Raw genomic sequence first — 23,672 nt, 5'->3', positions numbered from 1 at the left:
GTGTGTGCTCTCTGTTTTTCATTCTCTATTTCAAGTGTTTTATGACAGTGATGGAAAATTAACAACATTGCTATTACAATTATTAGAGTACACCCTCATGATTATCTATAGTCAGATATACTGGTTAAAATAGTTTACTTGGGGTTACTTTTTACATAAGTGTCAGTGTATACCCATTGTAATAAATGATGGGTTTCATGACATTTTTATTTGATATATAATACCCACTGATAATCTTCATCCTGTGAGCCTTTCATGACTCTATTCAACCTTCTGCAGGCCCCTGTCCTCTTCCCAATGTCCCCCTTCTACTGATATGTATATATATATATATATATATATATATATATATATATATATATATATATATATATACATATATATATATATGTTCCTGAGATATTATATTTTCACATTAAGAGAAATCCATGTGCTTTTATAAATCCTTTCACTGATATTTCCAAGTCTGCAGCATTTGTTGTGTTTGCTTATGGCTTAAAAGTAAAATTCTAAGCAGAGAATACTCTAAGAACTTATTATAGAAAACCCTGCTTCATTCTAACACCTATTCATAGTTCTCACTATAATGAAGAATAAAAGAAACACTCACCCAGCTGGGCCTTTGATGTTAATCATCCTTCTAGAGTGAGGCCCTGAGAAGTAGTTATAAGGAAAAAATGTCATCAGTTCATCTCCCTCTAGATGGATAATTATCATGTCATCTGTAAAAGTCAGTTTTGATCTTGAAGTTGTACAAAGCAGCACCATCAAATGGAAAAGTGAACTTCCCTAATTTCAGGAGAATAGTAGAGTAGGAACAGCTGAGCTCTGGGTTTCCCATGTGAGCTATTCTCTCCAGGCCATGCATGGCTTAAATGACCCCAGTCCTTGTGAATAAAACAAAAGTAACAATATTAACATCCCACTTAAAAGAAGTAATAAAACATTTTAGCTTCCCCAAAATATTTTTCCTTCTTTCAAAACATTCATGGAGGTCTTCACACTTACTTGACAGTGGCTTTGGGATCTCACCTAGAAATTAACAGCTCTTTTGATACAATTAAGAAAATGGTAACTCTTCCAAACACACCCAGAAAAAGTAATCTTTCTTACAGAGCACACATAAGTTGAGGTAATGCATTATCAGCAGAAATTTGATTTAATGCCTGGGATAGAGGTCAGTTGGTAGAGTACATGCCAAGAAAGTATTATGTATGTGGGATGCTGTAAAACACACACACTGACTCACACATACAAACACACACACACACACACACACACACACACACACACGCATACACACACAAAACAAACAAAAAAAACAAAAACAAAAAGACAAAAAAAAAGACAAAGGAAAAAAAAATACAAAATACCAAGCCTTCAAATGATAGGTACAAGTAAGGGAGAAGAATCCCAATTCAAATGGCAAGGATGAGATCCTCAAAAAGTTAAAGAAGAAAACTGCCCCTAATTAAGAAAGACAAACCCAGAGAAATACAGTAAATAAACAGAATACACACACACACACACACACACACGCACACACACACACACACACACACACACACAGAGAGAGAGAGAGAGAGAAAGAGAGGAAAATAAAATTTCCATGGTATCTCATAGTTAAATTAAATATACAGAACAAAAAAGTGTATTAAAAACTGCAAGAGAATAACAGCAAATCACAAATGGAGGGAAAATCCACCAAAAGAACAACTGATTTTTCAAGAGAAAACTTTAAAGCCAGAAGAGCCTGGAGCAATATTTCCCAAGTCCTAAAAAACATCCCATCTAAAATGATATACCCAGAAAAATGTCTGCCATGACTGAGGGAGAAAGAAAAATTTTCTACATTAACAGTCTAAAAAATAATTAAATTCAAGAAACCATACTTCAGCAAAATACATGAAGCATTATTTTGGCCTGAAAAAAAGAATAATGAAAACTGTGAGACTGTGGAAAAAATATGAAACTATAATTATTAAAACAAGGACCATGGAGAACAGAACTCCAAAAATCAACATGGTGACCAGAACCAACACAAATATTTCAATAATAGCTTAAGCATAAATGGCCTCAGTAATCCACTCAAAGATCACAGAGTGACTGAAAGGATCAAGCAAGCCTATCTGCTTGCTGCCTACAAGAAACACACCATAGTTTTAAACACTACATAAGGGTAAAAGAATGGACAAAAGTTCTCCAATCAAATGGAGCCAGAAAGAAATTAGGAATCACTATCCAAACATCTGGCAATATAGGCTTTGCCCTAAAACTAATTAGATGAGATGAAGAGGGACACTTCATTCTAATCAAGGGAACAGTGGACCTAGAAGAAACTACTACCCTAAACATACATACACCAAACTCAGGGATACCTAATTTCTTTGATTTTTGTTTCTAAGGCTTTAAAAAGCTGTTAAATATTTATTTGTGAATTTCCCATCATGTACCACAATTCCTCTCCCTTTGTACTGGCCCTCTACCATTGCAAACTCCCACCCAACAAAGAAAAATAATCTCATTATGGAATCTGTGGTGTGTCACAGTTGTCCCACAGTATTCATTTTTGTCTACACTTCTTTCTTAAAAATTTCATTGCAATGACTTGTTGCTCTCTGGTGGTATGAGACCTCTGGCCTCTGTTACTCTATGAGTACTGGAACCTCATTGAGACTCCTCTCAGACATCCTGTTGTTGCTCTGTGTCATGGAGATCCTGTAGTTTTGGCTTTGTAGAACCTGCACTTTGTGCACAGTGGTAGTTCATTGATTGGGTAGATGTAGAGGCAGGCCAATTCAAAGGCCTGCCTCTGAGCCTGAGAGGTATATGAGCTTGTCAGACTGCCTACTCACACTTTGATTCCCTTGTAACCAGATCATCCTCAACCCCTGCAACAAGGTCCAGCTATATCCTGCTGTCCAGGTGAGGTACAGGGCTTGCTTCCCAAGTGGTGCAGCATGGGAGGGGTAGGAATAGCTCTGGTAGAGTCAACATTTTGACCCACCTCTTGTGGTAAGGGCAAAAGGGAGAGGAGGAGATCGTTTCTTTGTAGAAACCTTTACACAATAGACAAGAAACAGGGCCAGGTCTCCCACATTCACGCCCTCAGGGACAACTCTGTTGTAACTCCCACATCCCAGGTTAGCTCTACTGTGCTGCATAGGCGAGGAGCAGGGCCAGATATTCTGAGTGTTACAGCTGGTGAAGGACAAGTCCAGCTCTCCTGCTTTTATGACTCCAGAGCCAGGTCTCTTGCCTGCCATATGAGGTAAGGGGACAGGGGAAAGATAGGTATCTCTCCCTCGTCAAAGCTCCCAGAGGGATATGAGTGATAAGGTCAGTTCTCCCACATTGAATTCTTAGGGCCAGCTCAGCTGCAACTCTTGAAATGTGCAGGGAACTCTCTGGAGTACTGTAGCTAACTAGGGGTGGGGTCAGTTTACTTGCTGTCATGCTTCTAGGGACAGCATTCCCAGGATGCTCAGGTGAGGGGTGGGCCCAGTTCTTCACAGTCCTCAGACATCAACATGTCCCTAGTAGCAATCCAGACCAAGAATGTCCTGTACTTGGTGGTAAAAGACCACTACTGCAGGGACACAGACCTAGATACCACCCCTACCCTCCAGTGTCAGCATAGGTCAAGACCCAATCATGGTCCCAGGTGGCATCACCTGCTACTTATATCAGGCTGTTTTTTTTTTTAAGCTAACAATGAATTCTGCCTTTCTTAATTTTTCTTACATCCTTCTGTTTCTCTTTCTTTTCTATTTGTTCATCATTTACTTACTCTCTTTAGTGGTATCCGGGGTCCAAGTATCTGAGTCATTTCAGGAGTAAACTTAGGAATCCTATGTCCTGTTAGCCCTCTAATGAATTATGGTGTTGGGTAGGGGTCATTTTGAGCATGCTTCCCCTCCTCCCCCAGGTCTGGGCAGTGCCAGACTGGTGTTCATCTCAGGCTAGCTCCCTTTCTGGGCACCATGGCACCTGTCTAATGATTGCCCCAGAATCATTCATGTCCTGACTCAGTGATGTGGCAATTTGTGTTGGCATCGCACTTTCCCAGGGGCTGTGGGCCCAGACTGGGATCTTCTAGCTAATCTCTGGTTAGTCTAGGCCTGCCTGGTGTCAGAGTAGTTGTTGTCTCAGGGTACCTCCCTGTTCAGAACACACACACACACACACACACACACACACACACACACACACACACTCACACAGAGCAGATACCAGAATGGTGATGGTTTCAGGCTCTGTACTTTTCAGGGAATGGTTGGCTACTAATCATTCAAATGTGAGAACACTGAGCATAAACATGGCCTCTTCTCTGACACATCCTGACACCCATGTGACATAGAAGCTACAACTGCAATGCCTCTATTGGGCAAGTGGAGACCCAAATTCATTAAACAAAGGAACAAACATACATACATACACACATACATACATACATACATACATACAAGCACACAGAAAACAAATGAACACTACTCCAGATTAAAAGACATAGTTTAACATCAATCCATTATTTTTAAATGACTTTAATACTCAACTTTCTCCAATAGATATATCATCTGGAGAAAAATAAACAGAAACATCAAATAAATAGATGACACTTATACATCAAATTTACTTCACAGATGCTTATAAAATATTCTGACCAAACAGCAAAGAACACAAATTTTACTCTCAGCAATAGTCATTTTTTAATATTAGACTGCATCCCGAAACAAAAAGCAAATCATTAAAAATAAAAGTTTGAAATCACTCATTGTAGCCAATTTTACCATATGGCAATTAAATGTAAAATTGAGAGCAAACAAATCTCTAGTAAGTATACTAACTCTGGAGATTATACAACATATTATCGAATGATGATGATGGCCAAATGAAATCAATAGAGAAATAAAAACCTCCTGTAATTAAGCGAAAATGAAAATACTAAGACAAAACCTCTGGGATACATTGCAAGCAATCCTGTGAGGAAAATTTATAGTGTTAAGTGCCTACATTAAAAATATAAGCAAACAGCACAGATAAATGACATGATTACACAACTCAAAATATTGGAATAAACCAAATACAACCTAGTTGATAGGAAGAAATAACAATAAAATTAGAAACCAACAAAACAAAAGCAAAGAAAACAATACAAAAATCAGCAAGTATTATTGAAGACATTTGGCTTAACTAACCAGATATAGATAGATAGATGACAGACAGACAGACAGACAGACAGATAGCTAGATAGATAGATAGAAAGAAAGATGGAATCCAACTTAACAAAGTCACAGTGAATGTATAGGAAAATATTATAAGAGACACAAAAGGAATTCAGAATATTGTAAGAGGATATTTTAAAAACATGTACTCCATTAAACAGGAAAATGGTTTAGCTGCCAGCAGCTATTGTGAACTGGGTTCCTGGAAGAGAAGCTGGGAGATAGATGGCGGGGGGAGGGGGAGCGAAAAGAACGAGAACCAGGACGACAGCTGCCGATAGAGGTCAAAGTTTAATGGAGGTCTAACAATTTAATAGTTTGGGCGAATCCCTCCTCCCAGACTCCTGGGTGAGTTCCCAGGAATTGGTCTGACTTTTCATTGGCTCCACTGCTCAGGCAGCTGGGCAGGTCACCTGCTACTTTAGGAATTCATAGGTCAGGCAGCACAGCAGACTTCAGTGTTCCATCCTAAACTATCTCCAGGTGCTGGCTATCCTTGGCTCCCACTTGAAAAACAGGAAGCTGTATTGTTCTATTAAGAACAAAGGGCCTTACAGAAACTTTGTAATTTTATGAAGTCCCATTTGTCAATTCTTGATCTTAGAGCATAAGCTATTCGTATTCTGTTAAGGAAATTTTCCCCTGTGCCCATGTCCTCAAGGGTCTTCCCCAGTTTCTTTTCAAGTAGTTTCAGTGTGTCTGGTTTTATGTGGCGGTCCTTGATCCACTTGGAGTTGAGCTTAGTACAAGGAGATAAGAATGGATCTATTCGCATTCTTCTGCATGCTGCCCTCCCATTGAACCAGCACCATTTGTTGAAAAGGCTATCTATTTTCCACTGGATGCTTTCTGCTCCTTTGTCAAAGATCAAGTGACCATAGGTGTGTTGGTTGATTTCTGGGTCTTCAATTCTATTCCATTGATCTACTTGCCTGTCACTGTACCAATACCATGCAGTTTTTAACACTATTGCTCTGTAGTATTGCTTGAGGTCTGGGATATTGATTCCCCCAGAAGTTACACTGGCTTTGTAGAACTAATTTGAGATTGCTCCTTAATTTTCTTTGTGTTTTTAAAAATAGTGTGAGAAGGATGGGATCTAGACTTCCTTTGAATGTCTAGTAGACATTCAGCTACGAATTTATTGAGTGCTAGTAACTTTAAAACCAAAACAAAGTAAGTCTTAACAAAAAAGGAAAAATATAGCCTGATATCCCCTAGGAAAATGGAATAAATAAATAAATTAATTAATTAAATGGTTGCAAACAGAACACATGCGTACATAAAAATAAAATAAAAGAAAGTTCTACCTCATGGTCATTCTGTCTTTTCCCTGAAATGTAGGGATGGCTCAACATATACAACTTATTAAATGTAATAAACCACAGAAAAGGTCTTAAAGACAAAAGCCACATGATCAACTCAATGAATTCAGAAAAAGCCTTTGAAAAATATAATACAAATTTATGATAAAAGTCCTAGTTAATATAGGGGAAGAGAGAACCTGCTTCAACCCTAATAAAAGGTATTTGCAAAAAACCAACAGCAAACAACATCTAAAATACAATTGTACTGAAATCTGAAATAAAAGAATATCCCCAGACCTTTTCAACATGGTGCTCCAAAGACCAGCTGTTTCAATAATGCAGGAAAGGGAAGTTAAATGGGGAAAGTAGTCAAAATATCCTTATTGGAAAATGACATTAATTATATATTAGAGGTCCCCAAATTCTCAGAACATTTCTAGAAGTGATAAATTAAGCAGTGTGGCAGCATATAGAATCAACTTGCACACATCAATTGGCTTTCAATGTATCAACAATAACACACACACACAGGAAATCATGGACACACTCTTATTCACAATAGCTTCATAGAAAAGGAAATATTTGGGAACAAACTTAACCAAGGAACAAATGATCTCAAAAATGAAAACTTTAAACTACAAACACTTACACATACACACAGATTACAAAATCAATGTTTGTTCTATAAAAAATCAAAAAGATTGACAAACTCTTAGCAAAATTCTGAAAAAAGTTGGAGAAAGAATATCAAAATAACAAAATTTGAATTGAAAATGAATAGAACTATATACTAGAGAAATTTAGAGAATGATAAATAAAATTCTATACTCCAACAAATTGGAAAATCTAAAAGAAATGGCAATTTTCTTGAAAAATACCACCTGATAAAGTTGAATTAAGACCAAATAAGCAACTTAAATAGAACTATAACCTGAAGTACATTAGAAGCACTAATTAGAAGTCTTCCAACCAGGTTGTAGGACAGAATTATACCAGACTTTTAAAAGATGAGTTAACCACAATATTCCTCACATTATGTACAACTTAGAAACAGAAGGAACACTGTCCCATTCTTTTCATGAGTTCCAGTTACCAGATCTGGAAGCCACAAAAAGACCCAACAAAAAAGAATGCAGACCAATTTCCCTTATGAAAATTTCTGAAAAATACTTGGAAACTGAGTCTAAGAACTGCCGCGGATGGTGCCAGCTGGGAAGATTTAGATCCGAGGGGGAACTTTTGGATTTCAGGAAAAGGCACAGGTTCGGCCGAGATGACCAGATGACCGAGAGACACAACCACACACAGAGACGTGTGTGAATGTATACATTTGAATCTGAATGTATTTTTCTGTTTTGAGGCCTGAGCCTTTAAGCATGAGGGATTGACATTTACATATCAAAAGATGTATCCAGTAAAGCGGGGTCAAGGAACAATTAGCATAACCTTTCTACACAAGGAAATATAAAATCAACCAGGTAAAACATTTTCCCGTGTAACAAATTTAGAAACTCAAACACAGACAACATCAATGTTCTTGATATAAACTTTTAAAGAGACTTTACAGGACATTTTGTCAAACTCCCTGAGTCTAAATTAGTCTGTGTGAGTAATAAGAATGAACTGCATCCTGAATCACACCTGGATAAGTTAAGAAAGTGGTTTTGGCCAAAGAATCCCTAAATTCTAGGAACTGCAAGGCAAAAGCAGTTCCTCACAAGCTTCCATTGAGGCACCTCTGAGCTTTGCACCAAATCAAATGTAAATTCTTTCTAATTTGCCCAACACCCACCTGTTTGGCAAGGACATTGTATAAGGTTCTTCAGATGTAAATATCTTCTAGTCTGGGCCTATTGTTTCAAATCCACCTGTTCTGCAAGGGTGACTATGTGGGTCAAAAAACAAAAGAAAGTTGTACTTTTTATGTGTCACTAGTTAAACTAACTTCTTCTTAATAACATTATATCTTTTAAATTATGTCCAATGACTTATAAGCTAATATAAAGTCAAAACACATGAAATATATTTATACCACTGTGCTAGTTAATGCTTTTCATACCATAGTGTCAGGGCCATACTTCATTAATATACTGTTGGGAGGTAAATGTAATTATGTAAATGACTGGAGCAAAGTGTTGCAGAATTTTATGGCTAGTGACTTACTTCAAGTTGGATTATTTTACATCTTTTTTTTTACATTTTTTTATTCGATATATTTTTTATTTACATTTCAAATGATTTCCCCTTTTCTAGCCCCCCACTCCCGAAAGTTCCATAAGTCCTCTTCTCTCCCCTGTCCTCCCACCGACCCCTTCCCACTTCCCCATTCTGGTTTTGCCCTATACTGCTTTACTGAGTCTTTCGAGAACAAGGAGCCACTCCTCCATTCTTCTTGTGCCTCATTTGATGTGTGGATTATGTTTTGGGAATTCCAGTCTTCTAGGTTAATATCCACTTATTAGTGAGTGCATACCATGATTCACCTTTTGAGTCTGGGTTACCTCACTTAGTATGATGTTCTCCAGCTCCATTCATTTGCCTAAGAATTTCATGAATTCGTTGTTTCTACTGGCTGAAGAGTACTCCATTGTGTAGATATACCACATTATTTGCATCCACTCTTCTGTTGAGGGATACCTGGGTTCTTTCCAGCATATGGCAATTATAAATAGGGCTGCTATGAACATAGTAGAGCATGTATCCTTATTACATGGTGGGGAATCTGGGTATATGCCCAGGAGTGGTATAGCAGGATCTTCTGGAAGTGAGGTGCCCAGTTCTCAGAGGAAACGCCAGACTGATTTCCAGAGTGGTTGTACCAATTTGCAACCCCACCAGCAGTGGAGGAGTGTTCCTCTTTCTCCACACCCTTTCCAACACCTGCTGTCTCCTGAATTTTTAATCTTAGCCATTCTGACTGGTGTAAGGTGAAATCTCAGGGTTGTTTTGATTTGCATTTCCCTAATGACTAATGAAGTTGAGCATTTTTTAAGATGCTTCTCTGCCATCTGAAGTTCTTCAGGTGAGAATTCTTTGTTTAACTCTGTACCCCATTTTTTAATAGGGTTGTTTGGTTTTCTGGAGTCTAACTTCTTGAGTTCTTTATATATATTGGATATTAGCCCTCTATCTGATGTAGGATTGGTGAAGATCTTTTCCCAATTTGTTGGTTGCCGATTTGTCCTCTTGATGGTGTCCTTTGCCTTACAGAAACTTTGTAATTTTATGAGGTCCCATTTGTCAATTCTTGATCTTAGAGCGTACGCTATTGGTGTTCTGTTCAGAAACTTTCTCCCTGTACCGATGTCCTCAAGGGTCTTCCCCAGTTTCTATTCTATTAGCTTCAGAGTGTCTGGCTTTATGTGGAGGTCCTTGATCCATTTGGATTTGAGCTTAGTACAAGGAGACAAGGATGGATCAATTCGCATTCTTCTGCATGCTGACCTCCAGTTGAACCAGCACCATTTGTTGAAAAGGCTATCTTTTTTCCATTGGATGTTTCAGCCTCTTTGTCGAGGATCAAGTGGCCATAGGTGTGTGGGTTCATTTCTGGATCTTCAGTCCTGTTCCATTGATCCTCCTGCCTGTCACTGTACCAATACCATGCAGTTTTTAACACTATTGCTCTGTAGTATTGCTTGAGGTCAGGGATACTGATTCCCCCAGACTTTCTTTTGTTGCTGAGAATAGTTTTAGCTCTCCTGGGCTTTTTGTTATTCCAGATGAATTTGATAATTGCTCTTTCTAACTCTGTGAAGAATTGAGTTGGGATTTTGATGGGTATTGCATTGAATCTGTATATTGCTTTTGGCAAAATGGCCATTTTAACTATATTGATTCTACCGATCTATGAGCATGGGAGGTTTTCCCATTTTTTGAGGTCTTCTTCCATTTCCTTCTTCAGAGTCTTGAAGTTCTTGTCATACAGATCTTTCACATGTTAGGTAAGAGTTACCCCAAGATACTTTATACTGTTTGTGGCTATTGTGAAGGGGGTCATTTCTCTAATTTCTTTCTCAGCCTGCTTATCCTTTGAGTATAGGAAGGCCACTGATTTGCTTGAGTTGATTTTATAACCTGCCACTTTGCTGAAGTTGTTTATCAGCTGTGGAGTTTTTTGGGTCACTTAGGTAGACTATCATGTCATCTGCAAATAATGATAGTTTGACTTCTTCCTTTCCAATTTGTATCCCTTTGACCTCCTTATTTTGTCGAATTGCCCGAGCTAGTACCTCAAGTACAATATTGAAAAGATAAGGAGAAAGGGGGCAGCCCTGTCTAGTCCCTGATTTTAGTGGGATTGCTTCAAGTTTCTCTCCATTTAGTTTGATGCTGGCTACCGGTTTGCTGTATATTGCTTTTACTATGTTTAGGTATGGGCCTTGAATTCCTGTTCTTTCCAAGACTTTAAGCATGAAAGAATGCTGAATTTTGTCAAATGCTTTTTCAACATCCAATGAAATGACCATGTGGTTTTTTTCTTTGAGTTTGTTTATGTAGTGGATTGCATTGATGGATTTCTGTATATTGAACCAACCCTGCATTCCCGGGATAAAGCCTACTTGATCATGGTAGATGATCGTTTTGATGTGTTCTTGGATTCGGTTGGCAAGAATTTTATTGAGTATTTTTGCATCGATGTTCATAAGGGAAATTGGTCTGAAGTTCTCTTTATTTGTTGGATCTTTGTGTGGTTTTGGTGTCAACGTAATTGTGGCTTCATAGAAGGAATTTGGGTAGTGTTCCTTCTGTTTCTATTTTGTGGAATAGTTTGAAGAGTATGGTGTTAACTCTTCTTTGAAGGTCTGATAGAATTCTGCACTGAAACCATCTGGTCCTGTGCTTTTTTTGGTTGGAAGACTTTCTATGACTCCTTCTATTTCTTTAGGCATTATGGGACTGTTTAGATGATCTATTTGGTCCTGATTTAATTTTGGTATTTGGTATCTGTCAAGGAAATTGTCCATTTCCTCCAGATTCTCCAGTTGTGTTGAGTACAGGCTCTTGTAGTAGGATCTGATGATTTTTTGGATTTCCTCAGTTTCCATTGTTATATCTCCCTTTTCATTTCTAAGTTTGTTAATTTGGATACTTTCTCTGTGCCCTTTGGTGAGTCTGGCTAAGGGTGTATCTATCTTGTTGATTTTCTCAAAGAACCAGCTCCTGGTTTTGTGGATTCTTTGTATGGTTCTCTTTGTTTCTACTTGACTGATTTCAGCCCCGAGTTTCATGATTTCCTGCCTTCTACTCTTCCTGGGTGAAATAGCTTCTTTTTGTTCCAGGGCTTTCAGGTGTGTCATTAAGCTGGTAATATATGCTCTCTCCATTTTCTTTTTGGAGGCACTCAGGGCTATGAGTTTTCCTCTTAGCACTGCTTTCATTGTGTCCCATAGATTTGGGTATGTTGTGTCTTCATTTTCATTGTGTTCTAAAAAGTCTTTAATTTCTTTCTTTATTTCTTTCTTGACCAAGGTATCATTGAGTAGAATATTTTTCAGTTTCCACGTGTATGTGGGTTTTCTGTTGTTTTTGTTGCTATTGAAGACCACTTTTACTCCACAGTGATCTGATAGGAGGCATGGGATTAGTTTGATCTTCTTATATTTGTTGACTTATATGGTCGATTTTGGAGAAGGTACCATGAGGTGCTGAGAAAAAGGTATATTCTTTTGTTTTAGGATAGAATGTTCTATATATATCTGTTAAATCTAATTGGTCCAAAGCTTCAATTAGTTTCATTGTGTCCCTGTTTAGTTTCTGTTTTCCTGATCAGTCCATTGAGGAAAGTGCAGTGCTGAAGTCACCAACAATTATTGTGTTAGGTGCAATGTGTGCTTTGAGCTTTAATAAAGTTTCTTTTATGAAAGAGGGTGCCCTTGCATTTGGAGCATAGATGACCAACAAGAAGTGTCCCTCAGAGTCTCTTTTGATGACTTTGGGTTGAAAGTCGATTTTATCTGATATTAAAATGGCTACTCCAGCTTGTTTCCTGAGACCATTTGCTTGTAAAATTGCCTTTTACTCTAAGGTAGTGTTTGTCTTTGACCCTGAGATGTGTTTCCTGTAAGCAGCAAAACATAGGGTCCTGTTTACGTATCCAGTCAGTTATTCTATGTCTTTTTATTGGGGCATTGAGTCCATTGATATTAAGAGATATTAAGGAATAGTGATTGTTACTTCCTGTCATTTTTGACGTTATTTTTAAAATTTGATTGGTTAACTTCTTTTGGGTTTGATGAAAGGTTACTATCTTGCTTTTTCCAAGGTGAAGTTTCCCTCCTTGTATTGGTGTTTTCCTCCTATTGTCCTTTGTAGGGCTGGGTTTGTGGATATATATTGGGTAAACTTGGTTTTGTCATGGAATATCTTAGTTTCTCCATCTATGGTGATTGAGAGCTTTGCTGGATATAGTAGTTTTGGCTAGCATTTGTGTTCTCTTAGAGTCTGCATGAGATCTGCCCAGGATCTTCTAGCCTTCATAGTCTCATGTGAAAAGTCTGCTGTGATTCTGATAGGTCTTCCTTTATATGTTACTTGGCCTTTTTCTCTTACTGCCTTTAATATTCTTTCTTTGTTTAGTACATTTGGTGTTTTGATTATTATGTGACGGGAAGTATTTCTGTTCTGGTCCAGTCTGTTTGGAGTTCTGTAGGCTTCTTGTATATTCATGGGCATCTCTCTCTTTAGGTTAGGGAAGTTTTCTTCCATAATTTTATTGAAGATATTTGCTGGCCCTTTAAGTTGTAAATCTTCACTCTCATCTATGCCTATAATCCTTAGGTTTGGTCTTCTCATTGTGTCCTGGATTTCCTGGATATTTTGGGTTACAAGCTTTATGCATTTTGCATTTTCTTTAACTGTTGAGTCCATGGTTTCTATGGTATCTTCAGTATCTGAGATTCTTTCTTCTATCTCTTGTATTCTGTTGTTGATATTTGCATCTCTGTCCCCTGATTTCTTCCCAAGGCTTTCTCTCTCCAAAGTTGTCTCCCTTTGAGTTTTCTTAGTTGTTTCTACTTCTGATTTTAGATACTGGATAGTTTTGCTTAGCTCCTTCACTTGCTTGTTTGTGCTTTCCTGTAATTCTTTAAGAGATTATTGTGTTTCCTCTTTCATGACCTCAGCCTGTTGACCAAAGCTCTCATGTATTTCTTTAAGTGTTTTTTTGCGTTTCCTCATTATTGACTTTTGTATTCTCCTGGATTTCTTTCAATGATTTTTGCGTTTCCCTTGCAAGGGCTTCTAACTTTTGATCCATTTTCTCCTGAATTTCTTTAAGTATGTCCTTCATGTGTTCCTGTACCAGCATCATGACCAGTGATTTTAAATCCAAATCTTGTTTTACTGGTGTGATGGGGTATCCAGGACATGCTGGTAAAGGAGAATTGGGTTCAGATGTTGCCATATTGCCTTGATTTCTGTTAGTGACGTTCCTGCGTTTGTCTTTTGCCATCTAGTTCTCACTGGTGTTAGTTGATCTTGTCAATGCTGGACTCACCAGTGCAAGCTCCCCCTTCCCAGGTGGCCTCTGGTGCAGAGCTTACCTCCTGAACTGCCTGGAGACAGGGTGCTGTTGCCCAGGCTATTCAGATCTGGAAGCAGACACCTGAAGGCTCCCGCTGGGGCCTGCTGGATTCACCGGAGCACACTGACTTCTCCCGGCTGGCCGCCCGGAAGCCCCTCTTGCCTCTTGTAGGACCTGGAGATGTGGTGTTGCTGCCCAGGCTGATCTGGATCCGGAAGCAGAGAGATCTGAGGGCTCTCTCCAGAGGCCTCTGGACTGGAACCTAAGCTCCATGCCACAGGAGCAAGCTGTGCTGTGAGCTCCCAGACTGCCTCTGGGTGCACATCAGGTCTCCCGCACTTCCTGAAGACCAAGTGCTGTGGCCCAGGCTGTTCAGATCCCAAAGCAGGCACCTGAAGTCTCTTGCTGGGGCCCGCTGGATTCACCGGAGCACACCGACTTCTCCTTGCTGGCTGCCCGGAAGCCCCTCTTGCCTCTTGCAGCTCTATTTTTATTTTTAAAGCCTGGATTGTTTTGTTCAGTTCCTTCACCCCTTTGGTTGTGTTTTCCTATAATTCTTTAAGGGATTTATGTGTTTCTTCTTTAAGGGTTTCTACCTGTTTGCCTGTGTTCTCTTGCATTTTTAAGGTTTTATTTATGTCTTTCTTAAAGCCTTCTATCATCATTATGAGATGTGATTTTACATCTGAATCTTGCTTTTCAGGTGTGTTCGGGTATCCAGGGATTCTTGTGTTGGGAGTTGTAAGAAATTGTTTCTGATGATTCCAAGTTACCTTGGGTTTTGTTGCTTATGTTATTGTAATTGCCTCTTGACATCTGGCCGTCTCTAGTCGTAGCTCCTTTTGCTGTCTCTGACTGAAGATTGTCCCTCCTGTCAGTCTGAGCTCCTGTGGTCTTAAGTATGTCAGCATTCCTCTGATCTTTGATGTGTTAGCACTCCTGGGAGACTTGCTTTCTCTGGGTGGTAGTATAGTTCGAGGGAGGACTGTGGTCCAGATAGCTGTGGCACAGAGTCAGCCCTGGGCACAGATGGAAACCAGAAGGATTCTGTTCCATGTTGCTCTCTGGTTCCTGGTTGCTGTGGGTTCTTGGCATGTCCCACTTGTGCATGGTATTTGGGCAGCAATGGTGGTCTTACCTGTGATCTTTGGTATATTAGCACTACTGGGAGACCTGCTCTCTCTGGGCAGGCTTATTATATGATTTAAAATAGAGCTGAAATGTTAAAAGAATGTATGAAACCACTCTTTTTTGGAAATCACATGAAAAAAATCTTGTTTTTCTACTTGAACTATCAAATAGCTTAAAAGGAATGTTTTTTTTTTAAAGAAATAATTGAAGCTAGACCAAAGTAACTCCTTACAAGCCTTACTAAGTCTAGTTCGACAGAATCCAGTCACCTTCTATGACCTCTGTGAGCACCAGTAATGCACACATGCTGGCCCAACACTTAGAAAATAAAATGACATAAATAAAATAAATCTCTTTTTTAAAAGAAGATAAAAATTGCCCCTTTAAAAAAAACCTGCTGGCATTTGAGTATTCTGTTATCAGAACTGATCTGTACCAAAGGAGAAATTGTGGGATAGACATTCATCACAAACTTCTGAACAGTCAGGGTAAATGGGTCGAAACTCCCTAATAGAATTGAGGTGGATGAGATGATGAAGTCCACCCAATACATGACCACAAAGAAAACCACCATCAGCAAGATGGTCTGGGTGGCCTTTTTCTCAGGGGATGCTCTCAGGTGCCTGATACTATGAAGATGTTTGCATTGCCTCTGATGTCTGAACAAGATTATAACCATGTATGTGCTTGTGGTCAGCATGACTCCTACAAGAAACACATCTCTTAAAGTTGTCATTGCTAAAAGCAATCCCCTAATGATGTTGTTCATGGGAAACTGTGAGCAGTATTTATTGACTTTGATCTGGTTGGTGTCACTCACATTGATATAAGCACCAGCTGAGAAGATCTGGTTACTGCTTGAAGACAAATTGAACAACCAAAAGTAGATGAAAACATAAATGATGTACTTTTTTAGGGTACATTTAAATTTAGCCAACAGTGAGTTACTGGGACTGATAGTGACAGCCTGGAATATGCTCAAGAGGCAGGTAATGCAGATAGAGAGGCCTCTCATAACTCTGTTTATGTAAAAAGTTGCTTTACATTTAAAGTCATTATCAATGTTCAATGATTCAAATAATTCTGCAATCCAAATATCTCCTGCAGTGAGGAACATCATTATGTGCACGAAGTTTAGTTGACAGGAGATTGAGTCCATGGGCTTAGATCTGTGACCTAGGATTATGAAAATATAGTAAATCAGTAGAAACATATTCGCTAGAACTCCAAGTGCAGTTTGGAAATAAAGGACATTCTTGATTGAAGACATAATTTGAAAGTGTATTCATCTTAAAAACATAGTGGAAGTCTCTTTCATATATCTGAAAAAATAATAGATTATATATCAAACTTATGATTCCATTCAAATTACCAGTATGTAATCATTTCTCTAATAATTCTTGAATAAGATGTTTCTTTTTTGATGTTTTATATTAGCTATACCCTACATTTCTATATATTGTCCAAGTATCTCTTATATAGAGAGAAATTTATGGACAATAAATGCATATAGACTCATATCTACACAGAATACACACTTTGTGTTTCTGTATTGTACCTGAGAATCATACCTTAGAATTCCAATCCTATTGCTTTAAACTGGCTCATTTTACACTTAACTCCTAAACAGTAGTAATGAACATAGAAGATCAATCACATTTGCACAAATGAAGAAAAACTATGGTGACCTGATCATAGAAGACTTCCCAAAAAAAATTAGATAAAAATGCATCATAGTGTATAATTTTACTATGCTCAATTTTGCAATTATCCATATTTTGATGCATAATTCTCATGGAATACAAGTCATAATTCATGATAATATGACAGTTTATATCAGCAAACAGTCTATCTCTTTTCATATTTTTTATGTTTAATTTCTCATGAAATCTTACATTCTCAGAATCTAGAATGAAAGATATGGGCACAATATAATACCAGTAGTGTACATTCCAGACTTTATTAATTGTATAAAAAGTATGGTACAAAATGGGCCTAGATGGCTTCTAGTTTAGTTCCCATCAAATTTAACCATTTGTGAACTCCATTTCAGGATTAAGGAACTAATTCAGGCGTATCAATAAAACAATAATTTGTTTTTACATTATTGGGGAGGATTGGTGGATAAATCATTAACAGGATGCTTTCTTATGACTTTTTCAGCCCTCCATGTTGTTATGTTCCCTAACTATCTTTTTGTTCTGTATTTATCTCCCTCCCCCTTACCTAAGAATCCACCTATTTCCATTTTCCTCTTTGATCACTTGTGTCCTGCTGCTACTTCCTTTACCTTCCTCCCCTCTTCTTCTGTATTTACATGCCTCTTAGCCCTAAGGATGTCAGTCTCTTCCATTTTCCTGATCAAATACTTGTAGCCTCCTATTTTTCTTTCCATTGTTCCCACACTCACCCCTATCCTGACAAAGGTATCCTTTTTTTTTTTTTTGATTTCTGTATACTACAGATATATATTCACATCTGAAGATGTGGAGCTGGGAACCTCCAACAACAGAGAATATGGAATGCTAAGACAAACACTATTTTCAATACATTATGACAAACGTGAACTTGTTGAAAATGACCATATAGTGATGTTGTTTAGGAATTTCTGTTTAAAAGAATTCCTTTCCATGTAGTGGAAAACAAGTTCCCTGTGTTATCATTCATCAGCACCCAGACACTCTTTACAGTTTTACTCGACAGTCTTACCTTTGGTGCTCATATAAGTTACTTGCCTGGTTAAAAGGAGCAATTTTTATTGGATTGATTTTATTTAGTACTATAAAATCAGCTTCATGGTAAAGAAGAAGAAAAAGTCTACATTATTCAAAGCTTGTGATAAAAGTAGTGACCAATTTATTCCACATACATAGACACATGTATGCTTGTATGTATAAAAATAATGCAACAGATAGTGGAAGAGACCATCCTAAAATAGCACCATGAACCTAAAATGATAAATAGCACATTTTATTATTACATGTTCTCTTTTGCTCCTTAAAAGCTTAGTCTAGTAAATTGATGGATTCATCCCAATTTTGAGAGCTACACATCGACTTCTCTCATCAACATAAATTTAGAGTAGCTGTACAATGAAGTTCTGTTTTTTGTAAAGCTACATGATTAGTAGTGAAGAGCACTTTTATCTCTTGCTATGTGTCTGGGCTAGATTCCCAGCGATGACATGGTGACCCATGACCATCTATAACTCCAGTTCTGGAGTATGCATTGCCCTGTATCATATGGCATGACAGTGGAACACAGACATACATGCAAGCAAACATTCATATATGTAAACTCAAATAAATATATCTTAAATAAGTAAAAGTTCCTGGATAATACAATTGAAAGAACTATAGTCATTTTCAAATTTTCAAATTACAAATGCACAAACCATATATGTATTAAATATTTTAGCTGTACATCTATAATTTATTAAAATACATGTAATATAAGTAATATAAAATCATTATATATGGTAAAATATAGCAATTTAAGTGTTTTTCCCCAAAGGTAGTTTTTCAAACTTTTTATTTAATATTTATTGCTCTGTAAATTTTTATCACATATAGAAAAAGACACATGTTCTAAATGATCAAGTGGCATTTTTCTCTGGGGTTCACCGAAGCTTAGAGTGGACCAGCAATGTCCATAGCTACCCTGAATACAGAGCTGTTAACACAGGCATGCATTGAGTAAAATTTTCTGTTTATTTGAAAATAATGCAGTGCTGTGCTCTTTCCAATTAGTTCAAATTGTAATAAATAGATGTAAGTATTAAAATCCAAAGTGATAAACATAAACATCCATAAACATAGTGGAGAGGCCATCATTATGAAATGGACTCAGAATAAAAAAAACTCAACAGTGCGCATACATGACTAAAGAGACCTTAACACATGTTACCATGAGAAGTTTTCTCTATATTCATGAAAAGAAATTACTTTACCTTATCATTATCCCAGAATTTAATTTTAGAACAATCTTCTTTTTAAATTTATGATGATCTTTCTTTTCTGAGATATGGAGATTTAGTAATCTAAGGGACATACAAATATATTAGATGATGATTATCAATTTCACTTTAGGTTTTAAAATATGTAGTGAGTAATGACCTAAAGTCTGTATGACAGCTCAGAGAGAACATGAAGAATATATGTGACTTTCAGGTGACAATATACACAATGTTGGTTTATGTGCTGTCCACTGCCAGGAGTAAGAGTAAGTCTTCAGGAATCTTAGATGAAGACCTTAGCCAACCAAGCTAGTTCCATGAAATCTTTATAAAATGGAGGACAGTAGGAATTAATACTGATCACTTACTAAGAAGGTTTTAATTCATAGATATTATTTGATCCTCTTAAATAAATTAAATGTGTGAATTCTGTAAAAATTGAGTTTAGTGCGGGTGCCACTGACCAGAATATTCTAGTCTCACACTATGAGCCAGTACTCTGAGATAGAGCAGCAGCAGCAAAAATGTTGCAGGAAATACTAGGGAAAAAATCATCCCCAGCATTTCATAAGTTACAAAGTATGAGTTTGGGAAAGATATGAAAATATTCAGGTAATGCAATCACAAAAGAAATACTTGGTATTGACTCACAGATAAGTGGATATTAGCCCCAAAGCTTGCCATACCCAAGTTATGATTCACAGAACAAATGAAGCTCAAGAAGGACAACCAAAGTGTGGGTGTTTCAAACTTTCTTAGAATGGGGAACAAAATATTCATGGGAGAGAAAATGTGGAGCAGAGACTGAAGGAAAGGCCATCCAGAGACTGCCTCACCTGGGAGTCCATCCCATATAAAGTCACCAAATGCAGACACTATTGTGAATGCCAAAATGTGCATCTTGACAGGAGTCTGATATACCTGTCTCCTGAGAGGGTCTGCCAGAGCCTGACAAATACAGAGGCAGATGCTCTCAGCCAACCATAGGACTGATCACAGGGGTCCCCAGTGGAGAATTTAGAGAAAAGCCTGAAGGATTTGCAACCCCTTAGGAAGAACTATATAAGCCAACCAGATCCCCCCAGATTTCCCAGGGAATAAATCACCAACCAAGGAGTACACATGGAGGGACCAATAGCTCTAGCCACATATGTAGCAGAGGATGGTGTTGTTGGACATCAGTGGGAGAAGAGGCCCTTGATCTGTGAAGGATCAATGTCCCAGAATAGGGGAATGTGAGAGTGGGAAATTGGACGTTGGTTGGTAGTTGCTGAAACACTCTCATAGAAACAGATGGGGGGATGGGATAGGAGTTTCTGGGGGGAGGGGCTGGGAAAGGGGATAATATTTAAAATGTAAATAAAGAAAATATTGAATAAAAAAAGAAAATTGTGTGTGTATGAGTGTGTGTGTGTGTGTGTGTGTGTGGTTATTTTTTGTGACATTATTCGACTACTGAGATTAAGAATAGAGCAATGATATAGTGTGAACCAAGGCCACCAACATGAATTCCTTTCCATGAACCGAGTAAAAACTCTGAGACTTAAAATGTGTTCATGAAATAACATCTGTTTTACTGAAATGGAGACTGTTTTTTGTTTCTAATTGACTTCATCAAATGCATGGGTTTTGCTTACAGCAATGGTATAGATTTTAATGTCTTACTGAAAAGAAACTAAAAGTTCTGTAATGGTTGCAAGACTAGCTCAAATTTTTATCATTTGTTTTTTGTGGTATTGATACTTTGTAGCCAGTGACTTAATGACATTAACTGGTATAATTTTGTTCTATTTTTAAAAATCAACAATTTCATAATTCTACATTATCTCATTTCCAGTTTATTTTGTGTGTGTGTGTGTGTGTGTGTGTGTAAGGAGAGAGATCTCAACCTGTAGTTTAGACTGACTTCAATCAAACCCACATTCCTCCTGCTTTAGCCTTGAAAGATCTAGGATCCTTGGTGTATAACACGACACCTGCCTTCATTTTCCATTGCCATCTCCTGTATACATTAGTAACTGATATTGCAGTGAAATAAAAATAGATTTGTGATTTTCATCACCTAAACTTAAATTTACTTGGCTTTTTTGTGAATGAATATTTTAATGAATAATAGTATTTGTAAGTGTTGGAGGAAAACTAGAGGATTTTAACTTTAAATAATTTTATACTATTTGAGAATTGAAAATATTTTTCTCAATTCTAATGAATTGCTTACTCCAGATTATTTCAGTAGCACTGTTAAAAGGTTTACTTTAGAAAACTTGAAATATTAAAGCTGAATTTATTTTACTTGAAACACAAATCTATTACATTTACCTTTTATTGGAAGGATAAGTTTACATGGATCTAATAAAATAAATAAGAGCAATAAGATTTTTAGATATGTTAGAAATACACAGAAAAGATCTATTTTATTAGAAATTGCAAAAGATGCTATAGTGAGCATCAGAGAAATTTAAAATTCCCATGACATTTTTTGTCTAATCTATCCTACTGCCAAAAAGGAGGTGGCTGCTGATGAGTGAGTTCTTACATCTTCAGAACAAGAAAGACATGATAATAGTGTGCTTGGAGATTTGTAGAGTAACATCTTTAAATATAGTGAAACAAATATAACTAATTTTATTTGAGTAGTAAACTTATGTTGAAACATAAAAAAGTTGGTGAAATATGGGTGACCTTCTAGAAGAAAATATTAACATTCCCCAGGTTTATTTTGCTTCTGGAAAAGAAGAAATGATTCCAAAGAGATCATGAACAATGTGTGTAAAGTCACTTGAAATAGGAACTGGGATACTGAGTTGCTAGTCTCTCAAACATAAATGTGCAGCACATTCCCTTGGTGGCCCAAGGGAAATGTGCCCAAGGGAAATGATCAAATGCTAATGGAAAGACACCTGCTGAGTGATAGATACAGAAGCAGTGCGACTCAGTTTATATTTGTGGTCCAGAGCAGAGAACCATGTAAGCTTGGCCACATTTGCCACTAATGGTGAGAAAATTACATTACTAAGCTAAGTGATTGAATATAAGCTAAATGATTGCAAATAATGTTTGAAGCTGAAGCTTTCTGTGCTGAAAAGTAGTACTGGGATGTTTATATATTCATATGGAGCATAATAATGTACAATTAAGAGCGATTTTTATAAAACTGTAAACTACTTGCCAAAACACCTGGTATTATTTTTGGGTTTCATTTATGCTAAAACTACATTTTCAGTGATCTTCTCTGTAGTTCAATACTAAATGTGGACTGAATCTGAATCACTCAATGAGCCTAGTGATCAAAAATTGTTCTTCATACATAGACAGAGATACCTGTTCCTAACACTTCTTGTGAAAATGCCATGAAGAATATTGCACTTTTGTATTAAACATGTCCTTGTGATATGTACAAAACTTATACATATAAGATATGGATTGCACAGAATCTATATGATTATATAATCAATTCTAATGCTTACCCGTAAGCATTAGATGTAAGACTTGAGAAATTTCTTAGTAAGCTTGAGTCATATCCCATATAACAGAATAAAGTGTAAACAAGGGTGTTTGTATGTAAACAAAGTAAAAAAGTGTTGGTATGAAAACAATCCAAAAAAAGAGAAATCATTGTAGTAGAATAAACAAATCTCTCTAATGTTAAAAAAATCATTATTATATAATGTTAACTGTAACTCATTTATTCCTATGCTATGAGTTAAAACATTCTTAAGAATTCGTAAAGATATGCAAGCTTAATGAAGAAGAAAATTACTGATAAAAACTAAATTACTTAATATTAGTTGAATATTCCTAGCTTATTTTTCATATTACTAAATGCATACAGTAAGTTAACATGAGAAAAGAAGTAAAATGAGAAAATACAAAATACCACTTTCCATAACTTAATACTGTGAAGGTAATCTTGCACACCAAGTCTGTTTTTTTTTTTTTTTTTTTTTTTTTTTTTTTTTTTGTTGTTGTTGTTGTTGTTTTGTTTTGTTTTGTCTATCACCCGCTAAGGTACTTTAGTGTTTTGTTACAGGATGGAAAACTATCACATTTGGCATTACCTATGTAGAACCATACTGTTAGTATTATTAGAGTACGCACCCAGCAGAATTGTATATCAGATGTGCTCCATCTGCTCCAATGCTGCATCTGCAGCAACTCTTTAAATGTATATGAATTATGCTGATTTTAAAATGTGATGGGCTGCATTATATTTTCACTGGATATATAATACCCATTCACCTTCACCCTATTATCCTTTTCTTTCTATAAGGATAATAGGGTGAAGGTGAATGGGCCTATATATTTCTTTCTATATATATATAGCTGCTATTCTATAGCAGCTAAGCCCTGCTCCTCTTCTGAATAGTTCTGTTCTAGTATCACTTATATAACCTGAAATCATAGGTGGAGACAGACACCCATGTTCTTATATTAATCATTACACTGATGCTTTATGTCTACAAGCATCAGTTGAATGCTGGTTATTCAGAGTGTCTCAAAAGTAAAATTCAAAGAAGAGACTTCTGTAA

General features: G+C 37.0%; 2 pseudogenes; both read right to left on the bottom strand.

The window, feature by feature from the left end:
• Positions 1–4,271: 4,271 nt before the first annotated feature.
• LOC127679586 (uncharacterized) lies at positions 4,272–4,392 on the bottom strand (annotated as a pseudogene).
• Positions 4,393–15,546: 11,154 nt separating this feature from the next.
• On the bottom strand, positions 15,547–16,488 carry LOC127678668 (putative vomeronasal receptor-like protein 4; annotated as a pseudogene).
• Between the last annotated feature and the right edge of the window lie 7,184 nt (positions 16,489–23,672).

The sequence above is a fragment of the Apodemus sylvaticus genome, chromosome 2 (genome assembly GCF_947179515.1).
Source record: "Apodemus sylvaticus chromosome 2, mApoSyl1.1, whole genome shotgun sequence".
Lineage (NCBI taxonomy): Eukaryota > Metazoa > Chordata > Mammalia > Rodentia > Muridae > Apodemus > Apodemus sylvaticus.
Note: the sequence above shows the minus strand (reverse complement) of the source record. Positions and strands in the feature narration are given on the sequence as shown.